Source organism: Mytilus trossulus, chromosome 8, assembly GCF_036588685.1.
Source record: "Mytilus trossulus isolate FHL-02 chromosome 8, PNRI_Mtr1.1.1.hap1, whole genome shotgun sequence".
Taxonomy (NCBI): Eukaryota; Metazoa; Mollusca; class Bivalvia; order Mytilida; family Mytilidae; genus Mytilus; species Mytilus trossulus.
This window is the reverse complement of record NC_086380.1, coordinates 50174825-50196164: the sequence shown is the minus strand read 5'-3', so window position 1 is coordinate 50196164 and position 21340 is coordinate 50174825. Positions and strand designations below refer to the sequence as shown.

General features: G+C 32.6%; 1 long non-coding RNA gene across 2 annotated transcripts; it reads left to right on the top strand.

Moving 5' to 3' along the window:
* The first annotated feature begins 5026 nt into the window (after positions 1 to 5026).
* Positions 5027 to 12856, top strand: LOC134681963 (uncharacterized). 2 transcript variants are annotated; one of them, XR_010100731.1, is made up of 3 exons: positions 5027 to 5224; positions 5822 to 6110; positions 12712 to 12856. It is a non-coding gene; the product is annotated as an uncharacterized LOC134681963 (long non-coding RNA). The 2 variants fall into 2 exon arrangements; XR_010100732.1 differs by lacking the exon at positions 12712 to 12856 and adding an exon at positions 10184 to 10261.
* The last annotated feature ends 8484 nt before the right edge of the window (positions 12857 to 21340 follow it).

Sequence of the window (21340 nt, the reverse complement as noted above, 5' to 3'; positions counted from 1 at the left end):
TCAAGAATATATAAATAATCAGAAATACAAAGAAAAAAGTCCTGTTATAGATAAATATTGGATTAGTTTCGACATTTCTATTAAATTAGCCCTACATGTTTTGTCGTATATTTGCACACTTAGACATGTATATACACCTATTGCTTTTGTTACATTATCAATCCGCTGTTATTTATTTGCTTTTTTAAACTGTTTTAAACAATTCTTTTTTTTAAGACACAAACTGTAAAAACTTTGCATGTTGTCAAAAATAAAGTTGTTGTAATTGATAGACGTGACAAAACACAAAAAGTTTCCAAAATTATATAGCGTCTATGTTCAAACCACTATTTATATGAAATTTGTTTCGTTATTCTTTTGGTATGTACTTAAATAAAGAAGAAGAAAAAAGTTAAATAATTGTGAAAGGAAGGTACAGCCCTTAGATGGTGTAATTTTTTTTTTAAAGTGTCTGGTGTAATGGTGTATTTTCGATCGAAACATGTAATATTCATTCAAATTTTATATGCATTCGTAAATATGTGTTAATAGAAATATGAAATGTAAGATCGTGTTGACTTTGATTTTGATCAACACCACTTGTACATGTAATTATTGATGTAACTTATAATCCTTTTTTTATGATTCGTACTGTAAAAGCATATGATTTTTATAACTAATATTTTTTGCTTGCAATAAAAATGTGGCTTTTATATTAGTTGTTCTTGTTACTTGTGCCTGTGAATCCCATTTACAAGAGGAAAATAGTAGCACAACATATGTATTATTGAACCCATAAGACACACGATACTGATGCATAGCTTCGAAGACAATGCATGCTCGAAGTCTTCAATCATAAAAAGAAAATCGCATTAAAGTTGGTTGAGAAAGAAGTTTTACAACATAGATAAAATATTATGAAATGGGTCTGACATCATAATCAGACCATTACGTAATGTTATTTATTTATTTATTTACAAGATTAATCGTTTATATAAATATAACAGTGTTAATTTCCATTTCTTAACGCAAGCATACATTATAATATTTTAGATGACTAAATACGGTTCCTTCTTTGTCCATTGTGATTAAAAATTTGAATGTTTTTTTTACTATGTCTTGTATTGTTCTGGTCGTACTATTGCAAATATTTAATTACATGACTGTATCATGTGTTTCCATCAGTTTACTATAATACCTTCACATGGTTAGGTTAGAAATTAATGGTCAACCCTAGTTAATTTTAAATAAGTTGACATTTTCCCCAAAATCTGGCTTGTGTTTTTTTGGCATGGAACTATTGACCAGGCTATGCCTTTTTGACTCTTGACCATATTGGATGTGCCTCTTGCTATGATTACCTTGAGGTCAAGTCAGGGTCTCTGGTGTTTGTTAGTCTTGTATGTTTTAATTGTATACTAAGTTCATTTTTTTTGTTTTGGAGTTTGAACTAGTACACATTTTGTTTAAGGACCATCTGTAGCCCGACTCCGGGCGAGGGATTACTCGCTTTGTTGAAGACCCATTGGTGGCCTTCGACTGCTTTCTGCTCTTTTGTCATTTTACTGTCTCTTTTACACATTCCACATTTCCATTCTCAATTTTAAGAATGTTTGGTTCATATGAAAACTAAATCCTTATATTTCCGTGAAAAATTAGAGAGAACATTTACTGCTTCAGTAGCACCATGTGCTGGACTGCCAGTTGTGATAGATAATACAAAATGTTTCAATCGTTTTACCTTTGATTGTATTTCATTGACATGTAGCTACGTATATTCTGTTTTTACATCTTAAAATTTCACAAAGAAGGTATACGCATATCATTAGACTGAACTCTGTTCAAATAACCTTTAAAGTACACTTGGACAGAGAGCTCAATCTAGTGAAACACTTTATTATGTCGGTCAGATGTAACTTGAAACATCGCTGTCTGTTACCAAACTACACCGAGATCCTGAAACAAATATGCAAGTACATTCTATTAGCAGTAGAATTCAATAGAAGTAAATAATCTGTTTACTGAAATAAATGTAGAATATGTCTATTTGCCACAGATGCCCCTGCTTGTGAAAAAAGCATGAGTAAACGTCCACATATAGATGCAGGCTTCACGAAATGTTGACCGTTTTGTGACCATAAGCATTGTGTATAAGTTTCAAAACATTTGGTTGAGGCAAGCTAAAGTTAAAGAACGGAAACAACAGATTTAGAATTTTTCCTATCGTAAGGCTCCGTGTTGACATTGGTATTATTGGTACTCGTACCACATCTTCTTACATATAAAAACTCATGAACAGTGACCCCACCGAATATCAAACTTGGTAGATCTGTGTTATAGGGTAAAACTGATTGCGTTTAAGGTTTATAATATTTGATCAAATCAAACTCATTTTAGAGAACGGAAACGAAAAGTTCAGCATTTTCTATGTTTTTAAAGGGACATGATAACTAATGAAGGGTAAAAATGCCGCGATCAAATTTCAAATTTTACTTTGTGTTTTGTGGTAATGAGCATTGTCCCAGGTTAGGGGTGGTGGGGATCCCGCCTTATTCGGTATGTATATGACAGTTGCCGGTCAGGAGTCTGTAATTCAGTGATTGTCGTTTGTTTATGTGTTACATATTTGTTTTTCGTGCATTTTTTGTACATATTTTAGGCCGTGAGTTTTCTCGTTTGAATTGTTTTACATTGTCATTTCGGTGCCTTGCATAACTGACTATGCAGTATGGACTTTTCTCATTATTGAAGGCTGTATGGTGACCTATAGTTGTCAATTTCTGTGTCATCTGGTTTCTTGTGGAGAGTTCTCATTGGCAATCATGCCACATTAGGTTGAGGGTAGGAACCCAGCCTTAATCTGTACATATGTGTCTGTTCCAAGTCAGGAGCCTGTGATTCCGTGATTGTCGTTTGTTAATGTGTTACACATATGTTTTTCGTGCATTTTTTGGCATAAATTCGGCCTTGAGTTTTCTCGATTGAATTGTTTTACATTGTCATTTCAGTGCCTCTCATAACTTACTATGCAGTATGAACTTTGATCCTTGTTGAAGGCCGTATATGGACCTATAGTTATTAATTTCTGTGTCATTTGGTTTCTTGTGAAGAGTTCTCATTGGCACTCATGCCACATCTTCTTTTTTATATTGTTTAGAAGTTTTGTAGTACAAAAACATCTCCGTCCTTTTTTAAAACATTTAACTGTGCAAATTTCTTTTTCCTTCGACATAAGTAGCAACAAAATGTCTTTATGCCATGGCGTCTATTATGAATAATAAAAACTGTCTTTTATTCCCTTATATATTTATAAAGTAAGTTGTGCATGACATCGCTAAATAAAACTCTTGACACTATTTAATTATTTATACTTATCATGTATAATATAGCCTCTAATATTGTCCAAGCCATAAACTTGAGATTACACAGAGTCAGGGATAATTTTTAACATATTTTAAATCTAGACCATCCCATTAGTTGAAATGACGTAGATGATAAGAACTAGGAGTCACCGTACGACCATCATCAATAACCAAAACCTTTACCTAATAGTTAGATATTCAAGTAAGTTCGGTGGCCCTCTTCTTCATCTGTAAGTGGTGTTTCAATTTAGTTTCTAAATGTTAAGAACAATTTCTGGCTATGGTGGTTTGTTTGTCTATGCAGGCACAGCAAGTGATTGCAAGAAGAAATGTCACATACATGGTACATGCGAAAGCGGAAGATGAAGATGTAAAAGAGAATACACAGGAGATGGCATCAACGTTTGGTCCAGTAAGTACCGTTTGCAAAAATAAAAAAGGACATCATGCTATGTATATTTCACCTAGAGATATTGTGAATTTGAAAAATAAAAACTTGTCCACATCTGAGGATCAATTTCATTATATTGGACCAAAGGGGATACTGTTGTGTATTTAATGCAGCATCTTTCAATTTGTATTTGACTTTAATCAAAGGTTTCAAGATTTAAAAAAAAAATATCTGATCTGGTTTGATGGCTAATAAAAGACCGAACAGTTGAGTTTCAACACACCTTCGGGTTATGGTTCTATTTTTCGCATTGATTACATAACGTGACTGTTATAACATTGCTCTTACTGTTTTTTTTTTTTTTTGTGTATTCAAAACTTAATATATTAACCCATGGTTGTTACTTTTGTCACTTCATCAGAAGTGTTTTTGTCATTAGAGTTACCACACATGGTTGGAAAACGTCTAAGCGTTAACGCCATCGTTTAAACTTGACACACCGCCAGTCTATCACCTGATTTTATTTGTTTTGTGTCGTTATTCATGGCAAAAATGGTCAGCTTATTTCCGTGTCGTTCTTAGTTCTGTATCGAACAAAAAGTTGTAGTGTTCGTTTTTTACTAAATACTTTATAATTCTTTTTTAAGAACAGATTTGACGTCGGTTAAAATTAAGCCTGATGAAGTGCTGATTATGAAAAAGAAAGAAAATTGTCTTGATTTTGGTGCACGATTTTATATCTTTATCACTGTTATAATTGAGGAAAGTTAAACGAGATGGAAATACAAACCATAGTTTTATTTTTTCAAATTTATATTATATTATTTATGGATAATAAATTTTAGTAGATAATTTGCATACACATGTAGTAAAGGTTACAAAATATCGTTTAAGTTTAGTGTAGTTATTAATTAGTCAAATTTTTCAACGTCATTCTAAAAGCTGTATGATAATTTGCAAATATGTTGTTTCTTTCAATGAACTTAATATTTTCTGTACATTCTCTATCACCAGAAAGCTGTACATGTTTCTTTCAATGAACTTAATATGGTCTGTACATTCTCTATTACCAGAAAGCTGTATATGTTTCTTTCAATGAACTTAATATATTCTGTACATTATCTATCACCAGAAAGCTGTACATGTTTCTTTCAATGAACTTAATATTTTCTGTACATTCTCTATATCCAGAAAGCTGTACATTTTTCATTCAATGAACTTGATATGTTCTGTACATTTTCTATCACCAGAAAGCTGTACATGTTCGGCAAGCGGCGATCCACATTACAGAACTTTTGACGGACAAGTATAATATTGCATGGGGACATGTAAATATACTTTGTCCCAATATGTTAATCCAAGCAGTACATGAAGATTTCAAGTTCAAGTCAAGAATGAAAACAGAGGAAATGCACAAGTCTCATTTACAAGGTTTGTTCATGTAGTCGTCAGAAAGACGAAGATTGACTTGTTTAAGAATAACGTTGTCAAGGTAATATCTTAAAATCCTATATTGATATAATAAGCTTATGGGCCAAAATATGTAAAAACTCGTGAATCGAAAATATACTTACAAAAAAAAAAAAACAATCACGAGACAAGTGAATCTTTGATTATGGAAAAAAGATAAGAAATTAGTAAAGAGGGTGATAACGGGTTATTTTCGTGCAACGTGTTTTGTCATTTTTATTTCACGTGCAGCCGTGAAAAGGGTTCGTTATTCATCGTGTTTCGTGAAATCAGTAAAAAGTTCAATGTGCAGGAAATTATTAATTGATCATTCATCGTGAAATGGCAATTTCATTTCGCGTTCTTCCGTGCAGATACCCGCCCCCTCTTTACGCCCCTTAGTAAATACACACTCTTATAAAAAGAGGTGGAAGATACGAAAGAAACAGTGAAGATATTTGACAACATCATAACAAATGTATAAAAGTGTTGATCGTGCAAACATTTTCAGAATGTAATACATTTGTACTTCAACGCTTCCTTTAAACTGTGCGTCTGTAGACACTTTTACACATAATAGAATTACAAATAGAAGCATTCATTCCTAATTGGTTTTTCAAGGTTTTTTTTACATTTGTAGGTGGATGGAATTAAAATATATCTACCATATAAAACTAGATATTTCATTATCAAATATTCATGACGTTAAGTGAAACTACATGTAAAGTTTTGGTAACATGGGACGGGAACAGCGCAGTAACTATATCGGTACCCAGTCATTTCAGCCGGAATTTTATTGACTTATGTGGAAATTGTAATGGCATTACAAATGATTTTAGAACAAAAAAAGGTTTTGAAGTGCGCACAAAACTGGACAAGTTTACGCTTATTGGTGAAACATACCTGATTCGAGAAGGCAATAGCGAAAAGTAAGCGTATAGCACACGTACATTTATACATAAAGGAGATTTGGACTATTGTCATTATCAATATCAAACACATAAAAAAAAATTCAGAACTTAATACAATAGCAAGAAACAATACTGAATATCTAAAAAGATTAATACGGCCAACCCGCTCTAAACCAAAATAAAGAATTTTGGGAAAAAAGCTTTATTTTTGGCCTTTATAGGTGCTTTGTATTTGATTTTTTCACAATGAATTATTATGATGAAAGGCTGAGCAAAATAAAAAAAAAATACATAATATCAAAACTTGATTAAAGTAGTGGAAACTGGCTTTTGTTCTTATTCTCTTATTCTGTTTTTGCGGGGTTTTTTTTTCTTCTTTTTTGCCATATTGTTTGGTCATTTAGGTAATTCCATATTAGGTATTACATCAATAGTTAATAGTTAGAATATGAGAAATTTTAATATATTGATAGGATTAAATGTATCATTATAACATATATGATTACTGAACGCTGTTTGGCATACATGTGAGAGGTTTAGCTAGCGATAAAATCAGGCTGTATTAATTGTTTTATACATAAGAAAATGTCAAGTCATGAATATGATCGTTGTTTTCCATTCGCTTATATATTTAAGATTTTAATTTTTCCATTTGATCATGTTGATGATGCACTTTTCGTTTTGAATTTCCTTGAAGTTAGGCATTTTTGTTATTACTTCTTTTTTTATTGATGTGTTTTCACTAATTTTTATCAATTTCGTCATTAACTTAAAAAACTGTTATTAGTTCGTGTCTCAAGATGTGTTGCCATTAAGCAAAAACATACCCGAAATTTTCCCAAATAAACAAGTGCCTGGGTGAACTAAATCATGATCAAAATTATAAATCGTATGTCTACATGATTTTTCTAAACTCAATATGATTCAGGTGTGGCGTGATAACCCCGCCGGATCCTTGTACGTATACCTTAATATACAAATTTGTTAGACATTTCTTACAACCACATAGTTTTGCAATTTAAAACATTTGACGTCATCATTTAAAATTAATTGTTGAATGAAGTCAAAAGGTTATTGAGTGATCAGATACTTAAAGTGTATATGGGCGTTTTTCAATAAAAAAACGTTCTTTCTTGTACCAGCCACTTTAAGAAAAAAATGTATTTGATCTTTGCAAATGATTTTTTGTGCAGTCAGTACATTGAATTAGATTTAACAATTTTCAGCAAAAAAACAGTTTATTTTAAGAAAGATTGATAAGATATTGCAAAATGGCATGTCCCTAGACAATTATACTCTAAAATATCGTAAAAAATGTAGAAATACGTGTTATTGTTACTTAATATATATATAAGTTCTTTACTAATTCAAAAGTATGTATAGAGCCAACATATTTTAAAAAAACAGCTTTTGATATGGGATTTTTAATATCAGGAGGTGTGTCCCTAAACAAATGTCCACTACGAAACGAAGTCATTAAAATTTGCTAATAAACCGTTTTATAAAATCAATGTAATTTTTGTTTGCAAGAGATATAAACATTAGGGTCTGAATATTGGGAAATCAAGACGCGCATGTTGCGTACCAAAATATTAACCTGGTAATATTTTATAAACAGTCAAGTAGCAGATTTTTTTTCCTTACCCTAAATATGTTTACTAACAATAACATCTTTTAACAGCAAATATTGCAGCAAATATCCAAAACATGGCCGATGGTTTGTTTCTATATCCAAAACATGGCCGATGGTTTGTTTCTATGTACAAAACATGGCCGATGGTTTGTTTCTATGTCCAAAACATGGCCGATGGTTTGTTTCTATATCCAACACATGGTCGATGATATGTTTCTATATAAAAAAAATGGCCGATAGTTTGTTTCTATATCAAAAACATGGCCGATGGTATGTTTCTGTATAAAAAAAAAACGCCGATGATATGTTTCTATATCCAAAACGTGGCCGATGGTTTGTTTGTATATCTAATTCATGGCGGATGATATTTTTCTATATCCAAAACCTGGCGGATAATATATTTCGATAATATAAAATAAGATCGAGAATGGAAATGGGGAATGTGTCAAAGAGACAAGAGAAAAATTTAATAAGGAATTTAATAAGTGATTTCTTTAATTTACAAACCGGTGTTCGGAAAACTACAATTGTTAAAAGGGTGAGGTCAACATTTTTTTGTATTCCCTTCTTTCAAGTTGTCCATTAAAATTCATTCAAATAGCAAAACACACTTTTAACAGTTAGTGATGTGTTTAACCATATATCTCGAACATGTTTGAATATATAATACACAAGCTGTTAATTATATTTATCCTCAAATAAACATTTGACATAAGTATTAACTAGTGTTGTGTAAATTGTTAAGTTTTCATTTACATCGTAAATAAGATAGTTTAATAAGACAAAGCAATGTAAATAACGGGATAAGAATCGGTCGCTAAGTAGAACGAGGAAACGCATTGAAAAACATAACGTAGCTGCGAATAAATACATCCAGCTAAAGCTAACTGACGCGCCAGTCTCAATAAGCTTAAGAAATGTCTTTTATGTTGTATTGTTGTAATTGGACAATCATCATCGACTAGTCCCAACAAGGTGAAAACATAAATGAATTCTTTCATGGACGAACTTTGAATCATATTTTAGGTGATTGCCAAGAGCCGATTGTTTTCAAGACGTAGAGACAATCGGAGTTAAGCGGGAATCAAATCGAATAAAAATATATCGCTGTATAAAATCAACCATTTTTTACCCCACTCTTGGCAATGGACGATCTAAAGATTTTAAAAAACAACATTTTCACTGGAAAATTCTCCCCTTTCGAGTACATTTATGCACTAAAGCAATGCAGTTTCACTTTGCCTATGAATTTTATTCAATTGTACCTTACGTGGAAATCAATCATTAAACCATGGCAGTTTAAAACAGTGGCTACCAGAATCTCCAATAACTTTATTTGGAACAGAGGGTAATTGATAAAAGTCACCGGACAGATTTACTTGTATCCCTCCTAAATATTTAGTATTATCTCTAATTTGTCTGCATAGTACCTCAACTTTGTTGAATGTTTTAGCAATAACCATTCAAACTTTATCAATTATGAGGATATCTGTCATTTTAATATTATGTTTAACAGACATAAAAACGTTCATCTGATTGAACGGGGTGTACCATTTACTTATTGAGATGCCTCCCATCCTCTATCCCGGCCCATTTGTGCATTGTTTTGGCCCCCACAATGACTATAAGAGTGGGCTCGTAATAGGATCCAGTCCTCAAGTACCTATGTTTAAGTTGAGCTACTGTTTAAAGGGACTACCAAGTAGAACACATTTTATTGTAAATAAGGTTTAATATTCACAAAACAATTTTCACACTTGATGAAATTTTTTTTTTTATTATTTGAATGCGTTTTTCACCTTTTTGACGTGTTAAACAACGTTTTAAAAGATATAAGCCTGTACCAGTTGATTCTGTAAGATATTTAAGAAAATGGACTGTTATCTGCTTATATCCTTAACATAGAATGGGTGCCGCGTTACTTATTTCAAGGATTACGTAGGTGGATTGTCTCAAAGCTACATATCAGCTCGATCCAATACTGCCTCATTTTATGTTAGGTTAAATTGTCTGCTGTTCAAACTCTACAACAGGACTTTTTCATGGTATGTTAATTTGACTGTGTTCATTTAATATGCATGTAAATTAAAGCAAATAGTAATCGTACTTTCTCTTTTTCAATTGGCATTAATAAGCATACACTGCTAATTAGTCAGTGTCTTTTTATATTTAACCATGTTTAATATTCTTTAGATGATTATATTACATATGATCTTCTTTTAAAGTTAAACATGACATACTTTCCGCTGAAAATAAAACAATGACGGATTAAACATATATTCAGTGTATCGATTTTACATCGTTTTTTTTCATTAGTTTTTTTGTTCATTCATACTTGTCGACATTTATCTTTGTGTTTCATTTAAAACTATTGTCAAGATGTTACCATATGCATTTATAACGGATAATTATATGTCAATAATTTATTTATATATATTGACTTGATATCTATTGTCAGGAGATGGAATATTTTGAGTATTGGATTGGATTTTTTGTGTTTTGTCTCTGTATAGCGTTTGGAATTATTGAACTTTTACTACACTGTAAGTTTGATTTTTTTTCTTAGCAATTTTGAAATTACATGATTACTGAAAATTTTGAGTTTAGCATGTTATCTATTAAAACTCACCAGGTGTAGCTAAAGGGGCCGCATGGTCTAAGAAGTCGAACTAGCCTATCAACACTATGGTTTTGATCAATCAAGGGGCAGGTGTACCACTCGATTTCAATCTTTAATGACTTGATTGTCAATTTTCCTATTCATGCTATTGAAGGACAGTTGCCAGTGTTCTCTCTGTGCACTCCAAAAATTTAAAAAAAACGCAACTAAATAGCACAATATTGTTGAAAGTGGCGTTAAACATCAAACGCAGCTAGGTTCAAATATATACTTAATGCCATTCTGTAATCAGTAGTCAAATCTGATATAAAACTCTGTCTTTTGTCGTTTGTCAATCAAAAGATATATCACTTTTTATAAGATTAAAGTATCATGATGATACTAAAGGGCACGACATGACAAATGTCAAACAGTGTACAATATATTGAACGAAAAACAAGTATGTAATTTAGCAACAAACGAGAACTACTGAATTACAGGCCCCTGACTTCGGACAGGCGCACATATACATAAATGTGACGGGGTTAACCATGTAAGCGGGCGCCCAATCCCCTTACCGGGGACAGAGGTTTAACAGTACACCATAAGAACAGACAATACAAATCAGTTGATAAAGACTCAGCTCATCTGATGAATACACAAAGGAATAAATTTAACAAAAACACACAGTGAACGTGGCCTGGTACTTGTACATCTCCTAAAACCAAAGACACTAAGTACAGACCTGAGAGTACTCGATCGCAGTTACTGACAGCTAGTTTAATTTAACCAACTATAACAACTATATTTATATTAATACCAAGAAAAAAAATATTCAAAGATAGTTTCTCTTATGTTTACTGCTACAACACTATCCTAGGTAAGTGAGAGGTCTGGTGCCTCCAAACATTATAAATCCCGCCATATTCTATATGTGTGTGTCTTTAAGTCAATAACTTTTAGTTCACATGTTGTCGTTAGTCCATTCCGTTTTTTTTTTCTTTTCTTAAAATTGTTTTGTTTTAAATTAGTCATACTACAACAAATATTGTATTAATACATGTATCACTTATATTTGTATCCATATAACAAAAAAAACATGAAAAGGAATAATTTTGCAATACCTTTTGAATACTTTTTATAAAGATATTTAGACATATTGAGACTAATTAAGTAGATGTTGATAATATCTGCTCGTTCATTTTCGAAATTGAATTGTTTCATATCTTCCATGGTGTGCCATTTATTGTTGAAGGCCGTAAGGTTGCCTATAATTCCTTACGATACGAAATTGTGATCACCTTTAAGTTACGAATGTATATTGTGTTTAAAGAAAGATTTAGAAGATTTGTTTTCCATAACGAAATATCGGATTTTTATAGAATAATTCGTTTGAAGGTACGTGAAAGGACGGTTGATATCCAATGAGGAGTTATGTTTAAATAATGACATTTTCACCAAATTAATCTGTCCACTCAATTATGCAGTATAACAGTTACTGTTGTACCATTTATGTACATGTATTTATTGTGAAATACATGTTATTTTATAATATTGCACTGCATCTGTTTACCTCAACTATTGTATTGGTTTTATATTGTAGGTTTCTCTATAAACTTCTATTTAGTTTTTAGAGAAAAAAAGTATCTATTTATCTATTTACTTTTAGAAACTGTCAATATCGATAGGAAAGGCTTTTAAAATTTAAACGAATTCCTACAGAAATTCATGGTTAAGAAGAACCTTTTGTTTTTTCTCTTTAAGTGGGCGTCTAGTTTAACAGATATACAAACATTTCCCTGAATATGATTTACAAAACTATCAAGTGAAGTCTAGATTTAAAATAGATTTTAGAATGTGTTTACCTGTAACATTTATATAGCTTAGCGTCTGCGCACTGCATGCATACATAATAGAACCATGTATGTTATTACTACCACTGGATCGATGCCTCTGCTGGTGGACTAATAGACCACGAGGGTATCACCAGCCCAGAAGCCAGTACATCGGTACTGGCATGAAAGTACGGATTTTATATTATTAACATTTGCTGTTACATTGCAAGGAATGTATCTCCCTCATGCAAAGCTGTGATACCTTGCCCGGCTTTGGTCAAACTTATTTTGTCCTCTTTTGTTTATAGCTCTTCATCCTTTTGATAATTTTTTGATTTTAAAATTTTTTGGACTCGAGCATCACTGAAATTACATTGATTGTCGAAATGCGCATCTGGTGCTGACAAAAATGGTACCGTTCATGTTATTGCATTTGTTGCACGCTTTCTGTGTTTTAATACATCATATTTGTCATCGGCTTTTTGATGTTTATAATTGAGTTTAAAAATAAATTTAAATCGGTTCTGTCATAAATAATTTTTTTTCATTAAGGTCGAAGAAATCCACCTGAATCACGTCCATTGGTACACTATGACGAATGTGATAACTATTAACATCATCAGGAACAATGTATACCAGTACAGTTAGAGAAACGGAAACAAAGTATTTCAACACTGTGGAATACAATTATGTATTTTATTTTCAAATTTTGACTTTAAACATTTTAAATGTTGTTTCTTATCAATTTTTGTTTATATTATTAATAATTAGTAAGATATGTTCTGCAATTCCTCATACTCATTTCTATTGTGCCCCGTGTAACACGTTATAGGGGAAATGGAATTCCGGGCGTCCATCAGTCCGGCCTGTATAAATCATTCACGAGTACATTTTTTGCCAGATTTTTATAAAATTTATACTATAATAGATTTATAACAGCAATATCTTTGACACGACCTTAAATTGTGGCCAATTTACTTTTAATGTCCCTTTTTAAGAAATATGTTACTTGGAAATATTTAACTTATGGAAAATGGCATTGTTAGCGCTCTCAAGGGTTTAATTCTTGCAGGATATTTAAAAAAATAATACTAATATCAGCAATACCTCGTACAATTTTTTGAATGGTGGACGATTGATTTTTTTAACGAGTTTTATCCCTTAGAAATATCAAATTTATAAAAAAAAAAATGGCCTCATTAGCGCTCTCAGGGACCTACTTCGATTCTTCCAACTCGGGTTGACTCGAGTTGAAAAATCATTGCTAATGCGCATGTGCGCAACCTTTCCGAATCGAAGTCAAAACTCTTCGATCGAGTTGACTATCAAAAGGGGAATGAAAAAAAAATGTATCTACTGAGCATTAAAATAAAAAATGAAATACATTTATGTGTCAGTAAGAGAAGTCCTAATCCCGTGTGCTTTTGATAAAAACAAGTTTGGTAGCGAAAAATACTGAGAAAAAAATCGTTCCGAGAATTTTTTTTATAATAATTTATAAAAATCACCGACAGTTGATACACGCATGAACTATATTTTTTAATTCAATAATACAGGCAAACATAAATTCCCATTGTAAGCCCCTTTCTTCGGCGATATTTTGTCAAAAACAATTTATTTTTTGTTGTTGCAATTATTTAACGCCATCTTGAAATTCGACTAAACCTGCCCCGACCCAGGGTTGATGTAGAGTTAACTCCGGTAGGTTCAAAAGGTCAAACTCGGGTGGTTTGGTTGTCAGTCGAGAAAACTCGACAGACTCTACTAACCCGAGTTGGACGAATCGAAGTAGGCCATGGGTACAATTCCTCTCAGATTGTTATTAATTTCATACTGTTACATATTAATATCAGCAATATTTCAGACAAGATCTATAATTGTGGACTATCGATTTTTTTTAAAGACTTATGCCCCTTAAATATATAATAAATGCAACATGGGGCTGTTCTTTTATTAACTTAGCAGATTTAGAGAAGTTGCAGTTTGTGTTTAAAACGGTCCTGTGTTTTTAAATTCTCACTATATCGCTATTAAACTGTATTTCAAAAGCAGGTGCAGAGAGGGGCGAAATTCCAGAGAGATATTCAAACTCATCCATCGAAAATAAACTGACAACGACATGGCTAAAAAAGAAAATGATAGACAAACAATATTACACAAGACACAACATAGAAAACTAAAGTCTTGGCAACAAAAACCCGACCAATAACTGTGGGTGATCTCAGGGGCTTCGGAAGGGTAAGCAGTTCCTAGCCACATGTGTTACCCGTCGTGAAAAATGAAGGCATCTAGAGGTGAACTTTCAGACATAAAAAATAAATAAGGATAGTCTTAATGTGTCTAAACGATGAGCTCCAAAATGTTTCGCCACTTAAATAAAGTTTTAACTATATCAGGGACCTGTACAATTCTGCCATCGAAACGAAACGTTCGCTGAGTAAGTCATTGACTGTGAACATGCAAATATCTGGTTTAATCTAATTATTTAAACCAACAATTTCACCATGTTATATTTTAATCCCGATCGGTCTTCAAAAAAGAAAACATATAACACTGCTCTTTGGTCGGATTGTTGTCAATTTGACACATTTCCAATTTCCCAATTTTACATGCTATTGAAGGCGTCCAATGAAATACATCTTTCAAATAACGCTAGTATAGATAATAAAACAAAATATATTAAACATGGTACATGTAATACTTTATTAAAGAACTCGTTGAATAATGTCGTCCTACATAGATATAGGAAAATTTGGTATGAGTGCCAATGAGAAATCTCTCCATCCAAATTACAATTCATAAAAGTAAACCATTATAGGTCAATGTACGGCCTTCAACACGGAGCCTCGGCTCACACAAAAAAAACAAGCTATAAAGGGCCCCAAAAACCGCTAGTGTAAAACCATCGATCCAATCTATATAAAAAAAACCGAGAAATGAGATACACGTATACATTACATAAATAAACGACAACTACTGCACATCAGATTTCTGACTTAGGCATTAGGACAGGTGCAATCATTTGCAGTGTGATTTTACGTTTTAATGGTACCAAACCTCCTCCCTTTTTCTGAAACAAATACGACCGGCGACACCCGAATGCAAACACACATTAAATAAAATTATAAGGGACAAACATTCAAGGCCAAAAGGCAAACAAACAAGCCCAAACAAAGCCATGACAAGACACCACCACGATATATTTAACAATCCTTAGAAAATAATCACTATTAAAAAAAAACGGTTTCATAATATACACAGGTAAATGAAAAATACATGCACATTCTAATTTCGGTGACTGCATTTAAAGGAAATAATTTTTATGGGACGGTCTATTGAAAATCAATTCCGTAAAAAAATATGATAACAAAACGTTATCAATTTCATGCGTCCGATGCGCTTTACCGGATATACCTTCACCATGGAAGCTCGATGCTCAGTTTCATTCGTTCTAAACCGAGTCAAGGTATAACTAACAAAAGATAAAAATCAAAAACTCTGATACATTGTAACACTGTTTTAAAGATCCCACTGAATCATTCCTTATAAAACGAGATAAAAAAAAATCAGAGACACACAAAATGAATCAAAATCATAAAGAAAAGAATAAATAAACAAATGGAAAAGAAGATGGACAATATAGATTTAAACCAAGAGAATACAAAACCTAACACGAAACATTAAACATTAAACATGCACTTACATCGGATATGAGATCAAGTGAAACACGAAACATCTTCAGACTGAAAAGAAACTCATCCTAGATACCAGGATTAAATTTTGAATATACGCCAGACGCGCGTTTTGTCTACAAAAGACTCATCAGTGACGCTCGAATTCAAAAAGGTTAAAATGTTAAAAAGGCCAAATAAAGTACGAAGTTGAAGAGCATGATGACCAAAATTCCTAAACGTTTTGCCAAATACAGCTATTCCTGAGGTAGAAAAGCCTTAGTATTTCAAATATTCAAAAGTTTGGTAAACAGTTAATTTATTATTATGACCATATCAATGATAATTCATGTCAGAAGTTCTGACTTCTGGGGTGGTGATACACTCGCGGAATTAAAACTCCACAGAAGTAAGCCCGTATCAAATGATGCTATCTTGACCCTAGGTTGTTCATTTCTGTTTGTTTGTACACATATGTTTTCGGAAGAGTCGAATGTTTGGTGTGTGTGTGTGATCAGCTGTTCCCTTTATTGTTTTGATCTTGAATTGTGCATTTATAGTTACAAGGTGCATCTATAACGAGGAAAGTAGGGCGGAATCGTGTCAACAATGTAGAGATCATATTCGTGACATAAACCACATGTTGTGTGTTTAATTTATATTAATTGCAATCTTGTAGAATATGATGTGAAATTACAGTAGATGAATATCTCTTGAAATGCCTTTTATCTATATTCCTGTTTTAAAAGGTGCTGCAAACTGTGTTCGCTATTTTGGACATCAAAATTTAAGTAGAAAGCTTATTGCAAACGCTTATAAAAGTTGCTCCTATAAAGTATCAGTCAATGTTGGTGCAATTCAAATTCAAATATACATTTAGAGGTCAACATAGTAAACCTTCTTTAACATTCACAATGTAAAGATAAAAAAGAAGATGTGGTATGTTGCCAATGAGACAACTTTCGACAAGAGACCAAATGACATAGAAATTAACAACTATTGGTCACCGTACGGCCTCAAACAATGAGCCGCATATTCAGCTATAAAGGACCCCGAATTGACAATGTAAAACAAGTCAAACGAGAAAACAAATGGCCTAATTTATGTACAAGAAGTGAACGAAAAAAAAGTAAGTATCACATAAACCAACGGCAACCACCGACTTACAGGCTCTTGACTTGAGACATGCACATACATACAGAATGTGGCGGGATTAGAAATGTTAGAGGGATCCCAACCCTCCCTAACCTGTGACAGTTGTGTAACAATACACCATAAGAACAAACTATAAAACTCAGTTGAAAAAAGCTCAACTCGTCAGATGAATACAAATACTACACAGAGTGAACGTGTCCGGGTACTTGTATATACCAACAACAAAAAGACAGTAAGTACAGATCGAAAGCTCTAGATTGCCACTAGACCACTGTGTATCATCGCCACCGGAAATTGGGTACTAACGAAGTGGAGAGAAATAGAAAAAGAGTAAACAAGTTAAGAATTCATTCAATTTAAAGCATTTCCACTCATTCGATGAGGGTGCCGCTTAAGAAATGATTTTCTGATATATGATTCTTTAAATTATTAGGCCGATAAGTACAAAATTAAGACAAGATTGTGTGTTATAATCCAAAACTTACCACTTAGTACCGGAAAATTTCGATGTCGATCGTCCTCTGTCGCCCCATTGTCAAGATATTGAACTGTTTTTCATTATTTTTCCAGACACGTTTTTAGATTATTATAGTGTGGCATCATATTTACTGAAATTTGTTGTCAAAAAGATGTTTTTTAAAGAATATGGACAAAAACATTGCTTGTTTATTGTACGGCGAATTGCAGGACGTTGTACGGCGAATTGCAAAATAACAACTTTTGTCTGTACGGCGTCTTCCAATATATTGTGTATAGATAATATCAATTCTAATGCAACAACGTTTGTAACGTTCATTTTGATTGAATAACGTCACTTATATACATGGCATCAATTGACAATTGATGCTATGGGACGTACGCGCAAGCGCAGACGGCATATGACAGATTTTAAATACATGTTTTACCGTTGTTTTCTGTCAGTTTCATTAGAATGGAGATAACAATATTGTATTTTAAGCTCCGACGGCATCAATTGGGGATTTGATGGTCGCAAATACCCGTTTACTGTCTCCGCTAACGCGTCGCCAGTAAACTTAATTTAAGACCATCAAATCCCCAATTGATGCCGTCGGAGCTTAAAATACAATACAGTTATCTCCTAAGTGACGATATTCTGTCGATATCAAAGCTTTACAGGCTTACAAATATACAAAATAAACTTCATATCAAATATTATAAAATATATGCAATTAATTCCGCTCAGAAGTCGTCGTTGTGTACCGCTATTCGACTTTGTCCAAAAAGGTTTTTTTTAACCATATTATCCTAAATACATTCATATATCGTTATACTACTAACGACTGTTGTTATTTGTAGTTAGGATGAAATATTGTAAGTTTAATAAAAAACAAAAAACCCGACCAATCATCTTTTGTTGGTGCTGGTTTTTTTTATAATATAAACAGTGGAGATGTGGTATGATAGCAAATACGATAACTATCCAACAGGATCAATTAAAGTGTATGCAAGCAATTATATGCTATCGTACGGCTTTCAACAACGAAAAATAGTACCCTATAGTCGGTTATAAAAAGCCCTGACAAAAAAAATAACGGCCTAACTCAACATTTTTTTTTATGAAAAACAACAAATATGATAGAGATGAACCAACGACAACCATCGAACGACAGGATCGAGACTTCGGACGGACACATAAAGTATGTGCTGGGTTCAATGCATTGCTTATTTTTTTAATTTCTGAAATGATTCATTTGTAAAAAGAAATTTTTTTCATTGAAAGTTAAGAGAAATAAATCGTGAATTGTATTTCGAATTAATTTTCTTGTTTCTTTTTAAATAAGATTGCATTTCTTTTTTAGTTTCAGCAAATTCAATCAATCTTTTTATTTACAGGGGGTACAGGGGGGGGGGGGGGTGTGACTATAAAAAAGACGGTTGCTAAGACTGTTTGACCTAAAGTTAAAGGAGTAGATAGCTATATAGAGAGGTAGTGAGAAGGATTGTATTCGTCCGAATTCTCATTTTAGTACATTTTCAAGATTATTATGTATAATATTTCTAAGTAAATTTTAATGTGATATTGTGCCAATTGAAATTAATATAATTCATACAAATTAGACTTATATTTGCGTTACAAAATGTAGCAGCACGTGATTATTTGTTTTCAAACACATACACCTTCTCTGTTTTAAAACTTATAAAGGCATGGCCGTATGGATCTCGGCCTGATCTGTTTGGATGAATATAAATGTGAATTAATTGTGTTTCAAAATAAACAGTTATCCCAAATTGTGTGTGTGTGTGTGTGTAAATAATATAATCTTTAGACAGATGCTAAAATTAAAATCATTTTGATTAATAAGAAGAAAAAAGTGCAACTTAAGCACGCCGATGTTAAAAGGTGTACCCAAGTTATTCTTTCACGATAGGAATTTACCGATTTTAACAAAACTGTTTACGAGGGCAAATAAATAAATGAACGCTATCAAACCAACCGTTATATTTTCGTGGATTTTCCATAAGAATTTATGAGTATGCACCGTTAGGATTGAAAAATATTTCAACCAGTTCGTATTAGATGTTATTTGATTTTACGGGTCGCACAGACATGAGTTACACTTAGCAGTACGTCAGGGGCATAACAACAGGTCAGTGAAACAGTGACATGCCTTTTCGAAAGTTACAACATTTACTTGCTTTTGTATCTGTCGTATTCAAATTGTATACATCTGGTATGTAAAAGATGTAATAGAACTGTGTTAAAGCCTTATATTGTGTATACATCTTAAATACTGCCAAGCGAATGGTATTTTTATCAAATGCATTATTAGATATTTGTACTTAATACTTTATTTTATTTGAAAGGACGGCATATAAATATTTTAAAATTAGCAAGTTGCCATACAGTTGAAAACAAGTTGCCATACAGTAAATTTGTCAACACGAGCAAGTTGTCGTACCCTACAATGTATTTCTTATGGTCTATATTCTTTAAAAAACATCTTTTTGTCAACAAATTTTAGTAAATATGATGCCACACTATAATAATCTAAAAACGTGTCTGGAAAAAAATGAAAAACAGTTCAATATCTTGACAATGGGGCGACAGAGGACGATCGACCTCGAAATTAACCGGTACTAAGTGGCAAGTTTTGGAGTATAACACAAAATCTTGCCTTAATTTGGTACTTATCGGCCTAATAAATTAAAGAATTATATATCAGAAAATTATTTTTTAAGCGGTAACCTCATCAAATGAATGGAAATGCTTTAAATTGAATGAATTCTTAACTTGTTTACTTTTTTTCTATTTCTCTCCGCTTCGTTAGTACCCAATTTCCGGGGGCGATGATACACAGTGTAGACTAAGACAAGCTGAAATATCACATCAATAAACAATTATAACCCTATAGGTCAAACAATAGATATGAACACTATACACGATCTAGGGTCCTTCCTCCCTTAGGCACAATACTATTGACACTTTGGGTGGTTAAACTAGTAATTTAATTTAATAGACTAAAAGCATTATTTACGTGGCAAAATGTAATTTTTGAGTTTGGAAGCCAGAAATTGTATCCATAAATAAATGTAGAAGGGTTCATAGCACACAACATGGGTGTCTATTAATGTACAGAATATAACGATGTTATACACTTGCTACCTGTTTTTTTTAGTGAATCAAACTTATGTACAAAACAAACATAAAATATAGCGAGCTTCTAACGTGCATCCATTACGGTCGGCTGCAATATATAAAAAAGAGGCAAATGCTTATAGTTATACCACCAATAACAGATTAGACAAGTGACATTTCCGGAAAATACACAAATAAATAGTATTGGACCCCGTTTCGACCCGGAAATGTCTGTATTTATAAAATTTGATGGGGGATTTCAATTTACTGGAGTATGTTGAGGAAACTTTTTTTTTTAAACCAAGAAGATCTCATGGCGATGTTTATATTAGACATTTCCACAAGAGAACTACTAATGAGACGCAATTTTCATTTATTTTCTAACATCCAGCGTTTTATATGTCCTGATTAATCAGCCGACAAATTAACAATAAATCACGTGACAACTGTAACAAGTGGGAATGCCGTGTAAAAATTACGAAGTTGTTGCCTTCAAAGTGAAGGTATTTCTTTGTTTCTCACATTTCCTGGTTTCGCTGTTTGCCTTGTTCTCAGTATTTTTATCTGAAAGCAAGACCTCATAATCGTAGTGTTTCATAACCCCACGTCTTTTCTTATTTTGTCTTAACCATAGAAACATTCATGTTAATAATGATTAAATGCATTTCTTAAAAGGTGCCAGCATTAACAGACATTTATCCAGCAATGGACCTTTCTACAATACTAATACAGGTGTACAGACAACACGAATCGATAT